Source organism: Protopterus annectens, chromosome 3.part1, assembly GCF_019279795.1.
Source record: "Protopterus annectens isolate FY-2018-M chromosome 3.part1, PAN1.0, whole genome shotgun sequence".
In the NCBI taxonomy this organism is placed as follows: Eukaryota; Metazoa; Chordata; order Ceratodontiformes; family Protopteridae; genus Protopterus; species Protopterus annectens.
This window is the reverse complement of record NC_056732.1, coordinates 1,493,035,624-1,493,056,343: the sequence shown is the minus strand read 5'-3', so window position 1 is coordinate 1,493,056,343 and position 20,720 is coordinate 1,493,035,624. Positions and strand designations below refer to the sequence as shown.

Here is a 20,720-nt window from a genome sequence, read left to right as displayed (position 1 = left end):
TGGTCAACGTTACATTAAAATAGAGTAAGAGATGGACTCTGTTTCACATGGATGGAAAGCCTGATCTAGATAATGGGGATCCTCAGAGCCACATATATGTCTCACTGACATGTCTTATTTATGTCACAAGCAAATTTTAAATACTTGGATCAAGTAGTTCTGATACTGTTCATTTTGCAGATGTGCAAAAGGACTATCAGAACTGGATCTGAGAATGGCCTGCATGCCAGGCATATATCACTTTTCAGTAACCCATAGGAGACAGAGTACAGAGAAAGGGCTTTAAGGTGATCCATATAGCATATGTTTATACACTGGATTCTTCTGGTAAGGAACCTTTGTGCATGTTCCAACTGTTGTTTATGTTTGCTTAGGGAAATGTTGAAGGGGGCATTATAATCAATGATGGGACTGATGAGAACCAAATAAAGTGGCACTATGACTTCCCTGGACCTGGTGACCATGTCCTTATTTATAAGCTGAGAGACATAGAATGATTTTGTTATGAGAGACATAGAATGATTTTGTTATGAGAGACATAGGATGATTTTGTTATTAGAGACATAGAATGATTTTGTTATGAGAGACATAGAATTATTTTGTTATTAGAGAAATGGAATGATTTTATGAGAGACATAGAATGATTTTGTTATTAGAGAGGTTTTGTTATGAGAGACATAGAATGATTTTGTTATGAGAGACATAGAATGATTTTGTTATTAGAGACATAGAATGATTTTGTTATTAGAGACATGGAATGATTTTGTTATGACAGACATAGAATGATTTTGTTATTAGAGACATAGAATGATTTTGTTATGAGAGACATAGAATGATTTTGTTATTAGAGACATAGAATAATTTTGTTATGAGAGACATAGAATGATTTTGTTATTACAGACATGGAATGATTTTGTTATGAGAGACATAGAATGACTTTGTTATGAGAGACATAGAATGATTTTGTTATTAGAGACATGGAATGATTTTGTTATGAGAGACATAGAATGATTTTGTTATGAGAGACATAGAATGATTTTGTTATTAGAGACATAGAATGATTTTGTTATTAGAGACATAGAATGATTTTGTTATGAGAGACATAGAATGATTTTGTTATTAGAGACATAGAATGATTTTGTTATGAGAGACATAGAATGATTTTGTTATTAGAGACATAGAATGATTTTGTTATTAAAGACATAGTATGATTTTATTACCTTGGCCACATGTTGGTCAAATGTCAGACTGCTGTCTACATATGTTCCCAGACCCTGACTGCTGAGTCAACTCTTAGGGGTGTCTTATCGATGGAGTAATTAACCTGGGCGGTATTTTCCTGAAAGACACTATAATGCATTTCTTGGCTTTTAGTTTTTGTCTGTGACTTTGGTACCAGTCATTTGTCTGTGTTAGACTATCTTGTAAGATGTTTGAGTCATGGGGGTAATCTATGATAGCTCCTAATTTGCAGCTGTCTGCTGACTTAGCCAGCCAAAGGCCTTTGACATTAGCCTTTACCTCCAAGACGTAGATGCCAAATAGGAGTGGTCCCAGGATGGAGCCCTGATAAGTCTCTTATTGGAGGTGGTATCAAAAATCCTGATATCCTGGGTCCTCTCTGTGAGCCAGCTGGTGATCTAGCGAGTTATGTAGGGATTTATGCCAAATTCAGTGAGTTTGTCAACTATACCTGTATGGGGTATTGTATCAAATGTCTTAGCCAGGTTCAGGTAGGTGATATGCACCGTTTTCCCCTCATCCATTGCCTTAGTGGCCTTCTGAAAGCAATCCACCAGGTTTAGTAGGCGTGATCAAACAAGCCATACCGGGTTGGGTCCAGTGTCTGAAGTTTGCCTATGTCTTTGTTGATTATTTCCATGATAATTCATTCCATGGCTTTGCATGTTAGACTAATCAGACTAACAGGTCAGTAGTTTCTGGCATTGGTTGTTGGTCCACACTTGTGAAGTGGGATAGCCATTGCAGTTCTCCATTTTTGTTGTACAAAGCCTGTTTTGAGGCTATACTTGAAAAATTACTCAAGCAGTCCTGATAGGTCAGATTTCCTGTTTTTTAGGAGGCATCCAGGGATGTTGTTGGGGCTCACTAAGGCTGTGTTTTTGGCCTTAACGAGTGCCACCAGGACTTGCTCCCTGTTAATAGTTGGGGGGGGGGGTGACGCTAGTAGGTATTTCATGGAGGGAGGCAGGAGGAGTGGAGGGTGAAGACTGAGCTGAATTTGTCAGCCTACAAATTCACTGTCAAAGTCAAGGTAACCTTTATTGTCATCTAGACCCACACCTCAGTGCAGGCTAAACAAAATTTTGTTTCTTTGAGCTCTATGTGCAGACAATACATATAAATATAACAAACATAAATAAAAAAAAATTGTAACATTTGACATAACACTAGAACATAATTACATTTGTGTATCTTTATCTATTAGCAGCACTTAGTATTGTACAGGTAGATTTATTGCACAGTTGAGACTTCAGCCTAATCAAACTAGAGCACTTTCAATTGTACGGAATGTAACTTTTTCTTTGCGTTATTGCACACAAAATTAAGAAGCTTTCAAAGAGCTATCGCACAGGTACGAAGAACCGAACAGTGGGTTAACTGCACTTTAAGGAAAAAGATTCCCTTCAGACTGTGTGGCCTCTGACTAGGTGATCTGTTGGCTTGCATTGCTACTCAAGTCTAGTAGTCTGACAGCTTGAGGAAAGAAACTATTTCTAAATCTAGTCATTTTGCAATGTATACTTCTGTAGTGTTTGCCTGAAGTCAAGCAGAAGAGCAGTCCCTGAGCCATGTGGGTTTGGTTACGGCAATCTTTGTAGCTCTATTGAGACACTGTGTAGAGTACAGACCCTGTATAGATGGAAGCATGGACCTGGTATCCTCTCTGCCACCTTCACCACCCTTTGCAGAGCTTTACGATCTGTAGCCTTGCAGTTCCCGTACTATACTGTAATACTGCTTGCCAAAATGCTTTCAATGGTGCCTCTGTACAAGGTTGTGAGGAGTGAAGATGAAAAGTTTGCTCTCTTCAACCTGCATAAGAAGTGGAACCTTTGTTGTGCCTTCTTGACAATGTGATTTGTGTTAGTGGACCATGTCAAGTCTTCTGGTATGTGCACCCCCAGGACTTTGGTGCTTTTCACCCTTTCTACTGCTTCTCCCTTGATTGTGAGAGGGGAGATGTGCCTCATGTTTTTTTCCAAAGTCCACTATTACCTAATTTGTTTACATTCAGAGCCAGGTTGTCACACCAGTCAAGTGGAGGCTTCATCTCCTCCCTGTATGCTGTTTCATCACCATTGCTGATTAAGTCTACTATTGTAGTGTTATCTGTGAATTTGATGATGTGATTTGATATGTTCCTAGCTGGGCAGTCATGGGTCAGCATGGTGAACAGCAGAGGACTGCGAACATATCCGTGAGGGACTCCCATGCTCAGTGTAGTGGTATCTGAGGTGTTATTGCCTGTGCTCACTCTTTGTGGTCTGTCAATGAGGAAGTCCAAGATCCAATTAGACATGGTAGAGCTAACACCCAAATGAATCAGTTTCTCTATCAGATGTTGGGGTATAATTGTGTTAATGGCAGAGATGAAGTCAATGAATATTAGTTGGACATAACAGTTCTTTTTTCCAGGTGAGTCATGGATGTGTGCCCTGTCAGCGAGATGGGATCTGAAGTGGAGCGGTTTGACCGATAAGCAAATTGGAGTGTATCATATTCTGCAGGAAGATTTGTTGTTAAACAGTCTTTGACCAGTCTTTCGAATCATTTCATAATAGCAGAGGTGAGAGCTACTGGATGATAGTCGCTCAGGCTTGCTCATTGAATTTTTTTGGGTTGTAGTATGATTGTTGTGTTCTTGAAGCACTTGGGTACTATGACTGCATGTACACACATGTTAAATATGTCAGTGAGAATCATCATCAGTTGAACAGCACAGTGTCTTAGCACATGCCCCAGAATGTTGTCTGCTCCAGCCGGTTTTCTTGGGTTTACTAGGTTTAGAGTTGTCTGAACGTTAGCTGAATTGAGGCAGAGTACTACTTTATTTTGCCTGGTGGTGAGTTTCGTGCCTTTTGTGCCATTCCCTTCATCAAGCCTGCTGAAGCAGATGTTGAGCTCATTTAGAAATTTGGTGTTGTCATCACAGTTTGAAGATGCAGCTCTGTAGTTTGTTAAGGATTGTATTCCCTGCAACAGATATCTGGACTCCATTAAGTCTGAGAAGTGACTCTGGATTTTCTGTCCATAGGCACGCTTTTCCTTCTTTATTCCCCTAATTAGTTTATTTCTGGTCTCTCTCTGAGACTGTCACTCTGCTCAGTGAAGGTGGCACCACTGGCCACCAGTTCAACTCTCTGATGTGTGCTGCCTTTGAGGTTTTGAACATAGCTATAAAAGGCCTTGCGGTTGTCTTTAGCCTGTGAGGCTATCTTGACCTCATAACTGGCCATTTTGAAGTTAATTAATCTTCGTAGTTTCCTGTTTAGTTTAATTAGAGAGCTCCTATCATTATAGCAGTTGCTCTTCCTGATTTTAGCCATGAATTATTTCCTTTTGTTATATACCTTATTAAGGTTTGGATTTCATCAATGTGGTTTGCTTTTAGAGTTTGTTTTGGCCTTACTTCTAGTAGGTACAGCAGCCTTTATACAACCACTTACATGGTTGTACAGGGTCTCTGTGAGCAATTCAGCATAGGTTGTTGTGAACTCAGGGTTGGGAGAGGCACTGAATTTTGATAAAATATTACTTAATATGGTGTAGTTTGCTTTGGAATCATTCCTAACGCTTAACAGGGTTTGTTGGAGTTAACACGTTGATTTTTATTTCAAATGAGGCAGGTGTGTGGTCTCCCATGAGTGTCCCTAGGAGGTCTAGGTATGAGCTTTGGGATTCTAGGAACATAGAGGGTGACCTATAGCTTGCTAGTCTATGGTATGAGACTTTGTTTATGGTGATTTGCACTTAGATAAATTCCAGGGCATCATCCTGTTTAACCAACATAGTTATGCCTGTTGCTAATATAGAGAGAAACTCCACCTTTTGTTCCTGTCTGTGCAGTTGATGGTCTAAATGTGTGGAAGGCACTGAAGCCTTACACTGCCAGTGTACTTTCTATGAATTTAAACTAGGACTCAGTAATGGCACAGATGTTTATATTATTCAGGGGGAGGAGAGCTCGTAGGGTGTGGAGTTTCTTGTTTAGGGTCCTAGAAATGAGCAGTAACACCTTTAGGTTTCCTTGAGTTTTATTTGCTATATCATTAGGTTTGTCAATTTGGCATTGCCAAAAAAAGGCTGTAAGGGGTGGATAAAGCTTCAGCCAATTTTTGAAGCCTAGGGAAGACAGGTGTAGAACATCCTTTGCAAAGCAACATGGCCTGACAAATATTGATTTGACCGGGAAAGATGCAATAAACTAAGCCAATTATTGAAGTCAATCATCTTTGGTTCATACTGTGGCAACATCCTTGGTAAAGGTAGAATGCGGCTCAAGAAAAAACATATACCTACCTACCTACCTACCTAAAACACATATTCAGAGAGATCAACAATGTCTCTCTTTATCTAGTCAGGGAAGTATGTTTCAGGTCATTAACACCTAATGGACTGTGACAGAATCATACTGTTAGTGATTTGAGTGCATGCGTAAAGTGGCAGATCCTGACTAACCATTAACTTTTCCTTGTTCAGTTTGGTGAGCAGGGCATCTGTGTATAGCACAATGGAGTCTCCTATGACAAGAGTTCTGGTAATGAGTTGGCTTGCCTTATAGGCTTTGCTCTGGGGTTCCGCTGGGTGTAGGGGTATGTGTGGTGTTTGGTGTTGCTTTCGGTGAGTGCTTTAGAGATTACTGAGCTATCCTCATTGGGATGTGTGTGCATGTGTGTGTGTGTGTGTGTGTGTGTGTGTGTGTGTGTGTGTGTGTGTGTGTGTGTGTGTGTGTGTCTGTGTTCTTGACAATCTTGTTTCTATGCAAGATTTTTGAGCCAAGTGAAATTATTTATTTATTTTATTTTATTTTATTTTACATTTGTTAACCAGGATAGTCCGACTGGATATATGTCAATTTTCAGCGGAGGCCCGGGGAGAAAAGCTCCAACAATAACAAACAAGAAAAAGACAATATACAAAAAGACAATGTACAAAAAACAATTTTTTTTTTTTTTTTTTTTTTATTTGCATCTCTTGCATACTGTGTTGTTTTCTTTAAGGATTAAATGGCTGTGTGTGAACATGAGACAAGTGCTACATTCTCTCAAGATGCCCATATCCACCAAGCTGGCTACGGAGATATTTGGAAATTGCATATCGATGTTGTCTGGACAGGTATTTGGCTGGGCTACTATAGGCAGTGGACTGGTTTATACGGAGATCTCCTTGGGAGGTCTCTATGGTCTAATACTATGCTACGTTAGATTGTGCTAAGATTTGACAGTGGTGTTGTTTAATGTGTAAACTAGCTGCTCTAAGCCTATCTATGCACATGGCTTTGTTTTACCCACACTAAGTTATTCAGTTCTACGGGAAATTTTAATGATAAAATTTACTTTCTGGGCATTTGTCTGTACAAGGCACTGTTAACCTACTGATGTAATAGCACAGAGAAAGATCGCTTGTGAGTGTAATGCTACAACAAAACTTAAACTACCTTGACAAGACAATTTCACGTAATAGGGATCTTTAGAATGATTTAAAGGCAAAATCAACAGGTAAAGCAAAAATAAAGCAGTGGCACTCTAAATAGTTAACTGAATTGCTGAACAATAAACTAAATCTCTTATCTGCCAAGGATGGAGCACAATTAACTCAGGACCCCTCAGGGTGTGGTTAGGGTGCCAAGTAGATGGGATTTCTGGGAAAATGAACAGGAGACAATTTGTAGTAAGGGAGGTTTACTCAAGTCCTACATGGACATTGGGTGGGTTCTTCCTTGTTTCTAATGAAGCACAGACAATGGTTTTCATTTCTACAGACCATACCTTAAAATGGTTTGTGTAACAATTTGAAGACATTGGAGTATTTATGGTGAAACTGGAGATGAATAAATCATTAAATACATTATCCTGATCAAGAACATTACCATATGGAGTTGCACTCTACATGACAACACTAGTATTGGCACCAAGTGTCAGTTTTAAAGTTATACAGACAGCTACAAAATAATTTCATTATCCCTTGAACAGCAGGTCACCCTATGGGAAAAGTCTGATTATTGATATAAATTGCTATTTTAAGAATGTAGGTGATACATTTTAATCTGGGTTAATTTGCTTTAGACAGATATTTTATGGGCATTTAAATACAAACTGTGTTTGGAATATTTATGTTTTTTAATAATATCACTGTATAGGGTATCTGTTAGTGACAGCACCTTTCTTTCTAATGGTGGCTGCTAGTTAGTGCTATAAGTTATTGTAAACGATGGCGGATGGAGCTGCATTCTTCTACTCGTATATGTCACAGTTATAAGCAGGATGAAATAACCAGTGATTTAATAACCATAATATCTGAGCAGAGCCTGCTTTGCAAAAGTTCTAGAAATTCTCTCTCTCATACTCTTTTTATTCCCATCATACTGTAAACAGTCAAGTATTTTGTACAGAGGAACGAAGTGGAGAATTCATGGTAACTTGACAGTATAAACTATGGCAAATACTTATAACTAGGTCAATAATGTTTGTAATCATTGCAGCCCAGCTCTGTGTCATAGCTGGGTAAATCTGTATGACTCACATGACCTCAGTTTGATTAGAGATCTGGGTGCTGGAATAGCCAAGTATGTGAGGGTTAGAATGAGAGGATTATGCTGGTATGTGTATCACAAGAGGAGGGAGATGGTGGTCCCATCTGGCTGGTTGCTCCCATACAAGCAGAGTTTTTTACAAAACCGAGGACTGTAGAGCTGGAAGACTGCAGAGCTTGCAATCACAAGCCAATTATGGTAGGCCTCACCAGTGAGTGTGTGTGTGTGTGTGTGTGTGTGTGTGTGTGTGTGTGTGTGTGTGTGTGTGTGTGTGTGTGTGTGTGTGTCTGTGAGCCTATGAGCATGCATTATAAAGGTGGAGGTCATGGATGCCTCTGTGGTGTCATTGGTGTTTCCACCCTGGGTAGCTGACACACAAAAACAATTTGCTGACAATGGTCAAGAAATTTGCAAACATTTTTTTACTGACATTTTTCATTACAAGCAATGTACAAAGATTATATACATTTTAAAGTAAAATATTCTGAACTATATTTTGAACTCAATGTCAATATGCCCCACTATCTACTTTCACAAATGTAGTTAATTTCCTCATCTTTTGGTAGATTATCAAGTTTATGAGTCAGTATCTATAAATGTTAATCATCACTGATATAATTGTAGAGGAGTACAGCACAACTTATTTCCAACCATTAACAGAAATGCTTCCACTCTTGTTTGGCCTGTATGCCTTTACTCATATTAAATGTTTAAGACATGCACTGCTAAATCAAAGCTTACTTCCCTCCACTTATAAAAAGTATAGCCACTCTTTATTTGGAGTATATTGATGAGTTCTATATGCTTTCTATGTATAATTGGAATCATGATATGCACCTGTCAGCTGTACCTTGTGCCCAAGTTACGGTGATTAAATAAATAAACTACACTATGGGCTGGATTCCAAAAGCTAGTTGCGGACAGAGCAGCACAGTCAAGGAACACTTCAGTACACCAGGTGCAGATGCAATTTCAGAAGGTATGCTGCAAACATTCTGAGTACTTAACTATTCAGTATAGGATAATTATGGATTCCTTACATGCCCATTGAATACCAAAACACATTGTATGCACCCAGTGCAATTTAAATGTGACAAACTGCAATGTCAACTCTGTTTTTGAAATCCTCAGCTTGTGCCATACTGCAATGCAAGGAACCAAAGCTATTCTCATGGAATCCTATGGAATCTGTAACAATAACAAAAAAATGCTACCTACAGTGAATGAACTGCAACAGACTGTGGTGATTCAAGATATAGAGGAGGATCAGGCTGTGTGTCCTAAAAGGCAGCCAGCTAGACAGACAGCAAGCTGCAATTAAGTCAACTGTCAGATCAAGAAATCATTGACATGTACTGCCTAGACAGAGAGCTGGTGCAGGCTGTTTGTAACATGTGTGCTCACATATCAGTGTGGACATTGCAGGACACCCCTATCCCTCTTGAAACAAAATGTGTCCGAGCCGAGGTATACTGGCATCTTGGACAGTCCAAACACATATAGGAGATGCTGTAAGAGTGTCAGAGACAGCTACCAGTCATGTCCTGTCAAAATTCTTGGTAACAAGGTAGATGAATACATACCCTTTCTATCTACCCCTATAGAATGGAAAACCATTATGTACCAATTCTCTAACCTTGGAAATTTCCCACATGTACTTGGTGCAATAGGCTACATCCCTATTAAGACTTCCCGTGCATCTAAAAGCAGACAGATACATCAACAGAAAGGGTGGCCATCCCCGAACTGTCAGACTGTGAGTGCAGCAGATGACAGCATAACACATATCATGGCAACACAACCATATGGAGGGAAAGTGGACTGAAGGCTTCATTCCAGCAAGGTGAAATACCTGAGGTACTACTACTGGCTAAGTACAGAAACACAGCTAAGATGTACACTAAGGAAATCTCTGTCAACATTGTCCATGATAACAACATACATGTTCACTTCCCATAACAGGTCTTTGTCTTTTGGCTTTTCCCGGTTAGGGGTCGCCACAGCGGAACTCTGGTCCGCTAATCATTAGCAGTAGATTTTTACGTGCTAGCTTGCCGGGCCTAATGCACAACCTTCAATGAAGGAATGCCCATTCATGCATGTTGCCACACAGAAGATGCTCTAACTGAGAATCGAACGGGCAACATCTAACTGTGAGGCGACAACGCTACCATAGGTGACTATGTTTATTCACTTGAGCATTGGCTAATGACCCTGTACAGAGAACTGTCAAACCCTGCAGAGGAGACCTACAATACAGCACATGCAACAACATAAAATACCATTGAGTGTGCCTTTGGTATACTAAAGCTAGTTTCAGCTGTCACAACACATCCAAGGATGCACTGCAATACACATCTGAAAAGGCAGCACAGATGATTACTGTGTGCACCATGGTACATAATATGCTAACAACAACATATGATGGTCTTCCAGCTGCTGGTTTTGGCAAACTACCCCAAGAGCCCCAGATGTTTGAAGATGACATTCCACAGCTATCAGAAGTGGATCAGGAGGACACAGGGCAAATGACACAGGCATGAGTGATGGAGAGTGTGACCAGAAGTCCAGGGCCAGGCATTTAGGCAGCTTCTGACGCATACCTACATCTAGAAATGTGAAGTATGGCTAAAGTGTAATGTACTAAATGGAGTTACCTATTGTTAGTAAAAATGGTAGAGTCCCATGGCATTAGACTTCACAACAACCACAGACAGACAGACAGATGACATTGTCAGTGGCCCGTACATCACAGCAAACATCATTGCCATGGGGTGAAACTGACACTGCAGGATATAGTGGATCAACTATCACAGTTACCCTAAGGCAGTCTAGGGGAGCCCATGCTGACAGCTGGCACAGCTGTCCTGTCTGTCCTTACCAAATACGAAACACTTGGCACAGGGTGCTCCACAGAGGATACTGATGCAATGACACCAGCATGTGGAGACCCACTGTGGGAAGGAGAATGAGTGTGATTTGACTGTCTGGTCATGACTGCCATGCCCACATCAGATGGGACAGCAGTAGAAGTGTATGTAGGTTGCAGCATGGACATTGATGCTGATGGGCAAGGGTTGGTCTGCTGAGAGGGGGCCTGTCTCTCCCATGTTGCACTTGACTAAGTACAGTCAGGCCACACAAAACCTTGCTCAAACTACGGCACTGCTGTAGTACTGCTGCAGCCAGGGATTTAACATACCATGACACAGATAACATGCTTTTGTTCAGTGCAGCCAGTGCCTCCATGACTTTGCCCTGTCTCCTGTTCTTCATGCAGCACACCCAGTGGGTGTACAACATGTTCCATGGCACGGGCAAGTGAATGGATGTCAGATCCATTACATTGCTAGGAATGCTCATTTTCCTGTAGGAGTAGGCAGACACCCTCTGTCACATGCTCATGTGTACCAGATACATGCTGCCTATGTCTCCTCCAATGGGCAGCATCAAATGTGATGTAGTGAAAGTGTCAACTTCATCAGCAGACTCAACATCGGGCTGTGGTCCTGAGGCCTCACCCTGTCTGCCATCTGATGTCCTCTCACTGCCAGAAAGGCTGGGCAAATTCCTTCACATCTGAGGCTACAACCTCATCCATATGACTGTCCCCATTTGGGCCAGACTTTATCACCAAATCTATGTCTTGTGTGCCAGGGGCCATGCTACCATACTGAGACACATCAGATCCCACATCAGGATCAGTGGAAGGGCTAATGGAGAATAAAGGCAGTGGATTAAAGGAATACACAGATGACACAGGACAGGAAAACATGCTTACATCTCATGCTATATATCATTAATGACATATGCTACATACATCTCAATATAATGTTACAGGTAAGAATGACTTACCAGGAGGTCTTGTGTATGACACAAGGGACCTATATAACAGGGAATTGACAGTTACATTACATATGCAGCATACATGACATATGTGAGGAATACAAGCATAACACACACTTGACACATCCTTGTGGGAAGCTGGCACTGGAGGCAAGGGATGAAATACAACTGGTATAGGGAAACAAAGGCATAAACACAGCATTCTTAATCACAGCCTTGCCAGCATGTACCATTCTAACACAGGTAAAACATACAATAGGTAATACATACACATACCAGTTGTTTGTGGCTGAGATGCTGGTGGTGGCTGTCCTATGCAGGGGTAGAAGGACACAGTATTAATGGAGGACAACAACAGGAGTAACATCAATGACATGTATGATAGAGAGGTAATCGCATACCAATTACAACCCCCTCATGTAGTGAGTTTGTCTGTCATAATGTGAATCCTGCAGTGGGAAAGTACAGGCAAAGCAAACACAGTCATGTATGCAGGCAAAGACACAGTCATAGCCAGCCTTAGGCATAGGCCAACTAGGTGGCCACCTAGGGAGCTACACTAGCAGGGGCACTCTTCCAGTATTTATTTGGTGTAGGTAGACCAGGATGGGGGCACCAGGTGGTGTGGTGGAGGGTGATGTGGAGCCCTTTTGCCTAGGGCACCAGTTGACCTAAGGCCACTGCTGGACACAGTCACATGATGACATATACAAATTAAGTCTGTTTGCCATCTGAAAAACAGGGTATGGTGATACTCACATGATGCATACTCCACCTGTTGACCAGATGTCCTTATGTAGAAAAACAGTGACATTAACTTCATACAACACAGGTCTGCTACACATTGCTGCAGCCTATGAAAATATTGGGCAACCATACCTGGTCTGTCTGTAGGTGCACCTGCATGGCTCATGCCCCCAGAAGACGTACATGTATCTTGCAATGTGATGGAAATATCAATATGGCAGTATACAGCACTGGCATGACAGGAGGCTGAGACAATAACAGGTGATGGTCACGGTAACAGTATATGGAGACACTCACTTGTCATGTCCTGTTGTTTAGTAGAAGTGAATGGACCTGTACAAATTAATGCAGACAACATTACGCATATTGGTTGCACTGTTATGTATGTACTGAAGTTATATGGCTACATGTCATTAGACTTATGATGACCGTCATCACCCTGCGTGGTTCCATATGCATGATGCAATTCTGATGTTACAACACAAAAATGACAATACATGACTATGCATGCAACAGTAATATGTACTGAGTTACTCTATATGCATCAATGTTATGTAAAATAACACATACATGTGCAGCCTGGAACACCTGCTTCTATCCCACCCCCAGGTATGTGGCTGTCCCCACTTGCTGTATACAGTAACACAAGAAACAGTGTAATCTCATCAGGGGGGTGTCAATCAGGAGGGCACCACCAGTGGCATCCCTCCGCCTCTCATACTGGCATACCCTGTTGGCTGCACAAAGGATTAAGCCAGAGAAATGTTAGTGATAGGTCTCATGGGAACTGTTGTGACCTCGCACAGCATTAATCATGTTTCTGAGGTCGGTCCACACTTTGTTCCACCATACTTTATCTTCTGCCAATCCAAGGAGTCTCCATCCATGTTGGCACAGAGCATCTATAATAATTTAATTTTTCTGTGGGGAAAAAATGTCACCTCTAGGTCTGTTTGCCATCTAAAAGGAAGTTATATGGAGATGGTTTTACTGATGTGGAGGTCCACATATGGAGGCAATTATGTGGACAGTTTATGCCAGTTTAACCTCTCTTTAGTTTTGTGCAAAGCCAAAATCTAGGAAATAGTCTCTCTGCCATATAGTACTGTGACATATAAAACCATATGTGATATGAAAACAATGCATAAATACATAACACTTGGAACAACTTCATAACTTGCAACATCTGTAGGAATTTGTCTGTGGGATTTGAACCCCTTACAGTGGTGGAGGTCCAAACGCAACAGCATTGCACCAGGAAAGCCACACACTGTGCATGCAGTTCACATTAACATACTACACATAACATATGTGTACATCAGAAATGTGTGATGGCTGCAGCTGTAATACAATTTGAGCCTAAACACACACAACCTATGTAGAAAATTGGTCATATTAACATGAAATGTTATACATGATGAGATTATATGAACACAATCAGTACTGACCAGTGAATGCGATCTACATTACTAGAGAGTATCTGGAAATTATAAATTAAACAACATAGAGAAAGCATCAGAAAGCGTCTGTATCCATAAGCAGACCACAGACAGTACATGATAAGCAGATATAAACATGGATATTTTTGTATTCAGTCAATAGTTCTACTACCTGTTTAAAGAAGCGTTTAAAGAAGCATCAGTGAATAAATATCCACAAGAGCAATATGAATATATACTACATAGCAACATAAGGAAAATGTCAGAATCCGTAGTTTTCTGTAGATATATCACAAAGTGTATCAAGTCACCAGCAATATATATATATATATATATATATATATATATATATATATATATATATATATATATATATATATACATACAGAAAATCTGTGAATACGTCTTTATGTACTGTTCATCTGAACTGTTTACATTTGTATGTAAAACTGCATACGGAAAAGTACTGCTTGTCAGTGATGTAGGTGTACCCACCTGTATGCATACAGGTCAATCCCACAGCCCTCCAGTAAGTCACAAACTTTTTTCATAATGCACGCAGCTTTACATAAATGCCCCAATCTAAGCATATACACATAGATTTCTAAAGAGTAATGATAACATAGGTCTATAAGGAGGGAAACATATCCTAACACAGTAATGCTAGCAGGTGCAAAATTAGCTTTACAGCTACCTATGAGTCAGGTATACCTGAAAGTAAGACCAAATATACGCACACATCTTTTAAGTCCCATTTGTGCCATACATAATTAACGAGGTTCATTAAGATTCAAAGATTTTGGAATTCTGTATACACGTCTGCATAAGTTCTTGAAATTCGGTGCATTAACCAATAGCTTAACATAACCGGAAAGTGGTCATTGCAAAAACCCAATAGGCATTGTTAAATGGGACAAAATGTAGCACATGCCAGTCACCTTCCAATAATCTGATACCATACCATAAACTCCACTTTTAAAACTGTGATTTTGCTACATTTACAGATCAGATCATTGCTCCCTGAGGTCTGCGTGGGACCTCAGTAAGCAATTTATTGAATTATGACCTATTCGACTTAAATGCATTACCACTGAGATGGGTACTTTCAGGAGGCTTTGATGTGTCCAGGCATCTAAATGGACTGAGGAGGAGACCACCCAGATGCTGACCATCTACGCTGGGGTGGAGCATTACATGAGAATCAGACCACAGAACTTCACAATGATCGATATATGGGACCGGATGAGGGAGTATCGACAACGTATGGGAATCTACCAGTCTGAAGTGCAAGTTCCCTACCACTACAATGACCTGCATCAGAGGGATGCAGAGGATCTTCATTGAAGGGTTGCCGAGGTAAGAAGACACCCTGTGGATGCTTACAGTAAGTGTCACAATCTTACATGCACCTAAACATTCCTAAGGGATTCAGATATATAAAACTGTGTCCCAGGTATCAGATACATGCCTTTTAAAACCATTCATTAGCTGTTCTGACAATTAGCTCATCTGGCTAATTTAAAAGGCAAGGTGACTGTTCTCCATGTAATTATGGACTTGATTCTCATGGGGTTTATTTGTTTAATATTTATCATGTAACATAATAATGAACATTTTAGATTTTTCTGTTTTCCAGCAAATAAGGACATCTTTTCACACATCCATTGTGGTTGTGTATCACTGACGTGTACAGTGCCTTGTCCACAGATGGCTATGCATTTCTCCATTACCTGTAATACTTCGACAGTATCAAGTAGTGTACCTCTTTATGTGTGAATACTAACTCCTAAATAACTTTGTTAGCCCATTCTGCTTTACAAAGTGAACAGTATTATTAAAGTCCAGTTTGTTTAACACAAGACCAATGCATGTCTGATTGTCTACACATATCTTCTATGTTGTAAAACTTGATGATATTTATCAGCTTTGTAGAACATACGGACCTATAGTATTTATGTGCTGGATGTTTCTGTATTCATCTGTTATCCACAGGAATACAGGCACACACACAATAGTAGTTTATTAAAAATGAAGCATGATGGCTGTTAGCTCATCCTGTAAAGCACCAAAGCAACCCACATATATATTGGCTGTGTGGGTTCAAATTCACATATGGGAGCACTCTCATTATATTCTGATTGTCGTGTCTTTCTAATACTTTTCAAAATGCTGCTCCACATACCTGCCTATTGATATTAATAGTTAATTTAAGCATGCTTATGACAACCTTGTTTATTCATCGGAATTCTGGGAATATATCCATAATCCATAATGTTCTGCCAGCAGCACCTCCTTTACTACACATTTATGTGTAAAGCTTTGAACATGCTGGTATATTTCTTCAAAAAGAATGTAGAAGATGCTAACATTTGCAACTTGAATTTCATGTATAAATATGTCATTGTTTATTAATCTGAATTCAACATCCTCCTCATCTTTATAAATTGAGGGAGTGAAATGGTCAGATACACATTTGGACTATAGAACAGGGACATCCACTGATATCACAAATAATTTTGAGTTATAATTTATACTTTGACAATAAATATCTGTACATATTTTATGTCCTCCCATATAGAATACATTAATGTATCAGTGATGTACAGCAATTTGTAGGTGTCTGTTAAGAGCAGTTATTTGTTACATGACAGTGTTCTACTCTCTGAGGTATGGAAGTTCACAGTTGTGCTTTTTATATTGTGACCACTGTGCTGACATGCATTCATGCTTGCAATTTTATTTTCATAAATGGACAACACAATGTACGTCTTGTAAAATGTAGGCCATAATCCTTAATAGTAGCACATCCCTGCACATTTATACTTCCAATTCTTTTAATTGCATTTCACCATGCACCATCAGGCAAAATGGATTTCCTAGGTAGGCAGGCATCAGGGTTAGAGTGTGGACATAGCTTAGAATTGCAGGGTTGAATTTCAGGTCCTCCAGTCTGTCTTCAGTTCAACTCCAATATGTAAAGAACTGTGTTTGTAACATTTCAAACTGTGTATGGAGATTTTAAATTTACAGAGCATGAGCTGAGCAATGTATATCAATGTTATTTTATAGCTACATCATTCATACATATTTAAAACAAAAACGGAACACCACTGCAGCCAGAACGATGTAAAAGAAAAGAAACGCAATTTATTTCAAGACCAAAACAGCGTTTTCGCTTCCAGAAAGCCAGAAGCTTCATCAGCAGTTGAAAAGATTAAAACCAAATGCATTTAAAACAAAGTAACTGGCGCTTGTTGACGACATCACCACAAGCGCCGCAATGATGAAACTTAAAAGGGCAACAATAACAAGGAGAGCGGGTGAAAACAAATACATAGTGTGCCCTGTAAAACTTATATAAAAGAATAAAACATTCTAAATGAAATGTGAAGCTAAAAGTTGTATATAGTAAATATCAATAAACAAGAGCAACTAAATGTACTACTGCATCGGGTCACCTAACAGGAGCAAGCAATATGAAAAAGCTACATATCAAAGGAAATCAATATGTTAAAGTTGCTATTACTTTAAACTATAGATGGAATAGAACATTCAATGGGCTTAACCCTAGCAAAGCAATATATGCAACATTATTCACTGTCCTTGGAGTTGACCAATGGGATAGGTGGAGAGTAAAAAGTATTATCTAAGGTAGCTCTTATATTTAAGAATAGCAGCAATATTACAGTTTTCGCCAGGAAATGAAAAGGCGTCCAGTTGGAGTTGCCATTCGAGCTCACGAGTCTCAACAATGAGAGATTGTGGGCCACCTCTGATATCCATGCTGATATGGTCAATGCCCATAAACAGGAAGCTGTGGCCGCTGTTGTTAAGAATATGTTTTGACAATGCGTTGTCGCTTTCTTATTGTTGATAGCGTAGATGTGTTGGTATATACGGTCACAGAAGCGTCTATCCGTTTTACCAACACATTGGCAAAAGCTACGATAGTATGGCCTTCGTTTTACAATTAATTTTGTGATTGATGAAATATTTCCTCTCCCCAATGATGAAAGAGTTACCTACTCGTAGGTATCTGCACCATTTGCAACACCCACAAGTAGATGTGCCCTTTATTCTCGGATCACATTTCGTATTTCTCTGTAAAATATCTTTAAGGTTATTACCCCTCCTATACGTGAAGATAGGAGATAAACCTAGCCTATCGTGTAGCCCAATTCATGATAAAAACAGTTCTTCCTCATAATGGAACAAATATGCCTTGAGTTTGTGTTGAAGGCAGTAATAAAACTGGCCGAGAAGTCAGGGTCCTTATTGGTGTCCACAACAATAGTATCCTGCCCACAAGATGGGTCCAAAGGCAATGGATCCAATGTGTCTAATGGTCTTCCACTTAGCGAGGGGGGAGATCTAGAGGAGAGAAGAGGTGTAAGAAAACCCTCCAAGCGTTTAGAGGAGACTTCCACAGTCAAATCAATGACCAAGTCTACCGGTATCCTCTGTTTAAGAAGAAGTCTTTAAGTAAGGCACATTCTTTTTTGAAGGCTTCATCGGTGCTGCACATACGGGCTGCCCTCACTAGTTGTCCCTTCACGATCGACCTCTTCTGTTTCCAAGGGTGACAACTTGGAAAATGCAAGAAGGAATTGCAGTAGGTGGTTTTCCTAAAAATGGAAGAACAAAAATTGTTGTTGAAATTGTCCTTTACCAGTTGTACATCCAAGTAGTCGATGACAGAGGAAGAGAAATGGTGTGTGAATCTTAAAAATTCAGTTGTGGAATTCATATATGAAATGAGTTCCAGAGCTTCCTCTTCACCTCCTTCAAAAAGGATGAAAATGTCGTCCAAAAATCGTGTGTAGATTTTTGAACAACTGAGAAAAATAGGAGAATTAAATAGGAAAAATTTCTCCCAGTAGGCTACAAATAGATTCGCAACACAACTGCCACATGGGAACCCATTGCAATTCCTTTCTTTTGCAAGAAGTATTGATTGTTGAAAATGAAGAAATTAGAGGATAAGACAATGTCAAGCAAGACAGTGACAATATGAATGTCATTACTGGGAGCCCCAAGTTCCCGTAGCATGAGTTCAATCCATTCAACCGCTTCTACGTGAGGGATGGAGGTGTACAAATCCACCACGTCTATAGTCAGGAAATTAAGATCAGCGTTGAATTGCACATTATTAATCGAGTTGAGGAACGCCCAAGAGTCTTTACAAATCTGCGGGATAGATTTCAAATATCTACCAATGATGTTATCAATGATACGGGCACAGGGGTGCGTGATAGAACTTCTTCAACTAGTGCCCATAGGTGGATCTGAAAGGCTCTTGTGAATTTTGGGGATCCCAAACATGACTGGTACTTTAGGCATGGTGATGTCAACAAAATTGTAAGTATCAATGTCAATTCTGCCTTCCAGGAAAAGATCCCTGAAATACCCTCTAATTCTTTTATATGCAGTGGACAGCTCGTTCAAGGATGAAGTGGCATAGGCAGGAGAATTGAGTACCCTCAGCATTCTCCTGGTGTAATCTTCCTTGTCGAAGATAACTAGACCACCTCCCTTATCTGGTTTAATGACTCGGACAGCTTTATCGCAGAGATTGTTCAAGCTTGCGACTTGATCCTGGGATATATTCCTTGTTGAACTTGAGTTGCGATTGTGGAAAAATAAGTGTCTCAGGTCAAGTTCACAGGCGCTTTCAAAGATGTGAAGACCAGGATGTAAAGGAGGGTTGAATGAACTAGTTAATTTCAATTTGTTGTCCAGTGCAGAAGATTCACTATTGAAAAAAACTTTTAAGTTTAATTTCCGCACATAAAATTTAAGATCCACCAGTGTTTTAGCTAATTTAAATTGGTGGTCGGGTACCTACCTTAGATAATACTTTTTTACTCTTAGTTGCGTACCAACCTATCCCATTGGTCAACTCCAAGGACAGTGAATAATGTTGCATATATTGCTTTGTTAGGGTTAAGCCCATTGAATGTTCTATTCCATCTATAGTTTAAAGTAATAGCAACTTTAACATATTGATTTCCTTTGATATGTAGCTTTTTTCTTATTGCTTGCTCCTGTTAGGTGACCCGATGCAGTAGTACATTTAGTTGCTCTTGTTTATTGATATTTACTATATACAACTTTTTAGCTTCACATTTCATTTAGAATGTTTTTATTCTTTTACATAAGTTTTACAGGGCACACTATGTATTTGTTTTCACCCGCTCTCCTTGTTATTGTTGCCCTTTTAAGTTTCATCGTTGCCCCTTTAAGCAACATTGTGGCGCTTGTGGTGATGTCGTCAACAAGCACCAGTTACTTTGTTTTAAATGCATTTGGTTTTAATCCTTTCAACTGCTGATGAAGCTTCTGGCTTTCTGGAAGCGAAAACGCTGTTTTGGTCTTGAAATAAATTTTTCTTTTACATCGTTCTGGCTGCAGTGGTGTTCCGTTTTTGTTTTCAGTGAGTTTATTTGTTTCTTATTTAACTCATTCATACATATTTGTTAACTTTCTGTAGGTGATGAGGAGCTAACTCAATCATACAATGTGCATCAAGCAGATACATAGGCTGGAGGAACAACACAGGAAGAGAGATTTGTTGATTACTTTGATTTTGTAAATAAAATAGATGTGATCGTTGCTGCAGGTCTGTATTTTTTTGCCATTGCCATGTATACTACTTATAATGCAGGAATACCCATCATGCATCTTTAAGGTAAGTGCAATAGTCAGATAATACCTGTGATTACAAGTATATATCACCTAAAACTGTATTTACATATGAGTTAACAGCAAGCCAATTTTGCTGAAGATAAGTTTTGAAGTGTAGGCCACAACCTAGATGACAACCATTTACGTGTAACTGTCACAGTGCTGTTGAGGGGATGTTTTATACATAAGTTGATAGTACTTTGTCTGTTGTTTGTAATGTATGTGCT

The 20,720-nt window shown here is 39.7% G+C and overlaps 1 protein-coding gene across 2 annotated transcripts in view; it reads right to left on the bottom strand.

The window, feature by feature from the left end:
* PLCD1 (phospholipase C delta 1) overlaps positions 1–20,720 on the bottom strand; it is a 1,599,641-nt gene that overhangs the window by 15,935 nt on the left and 1,562,986 nt on the right. The window lies entirely within an intron of this gene.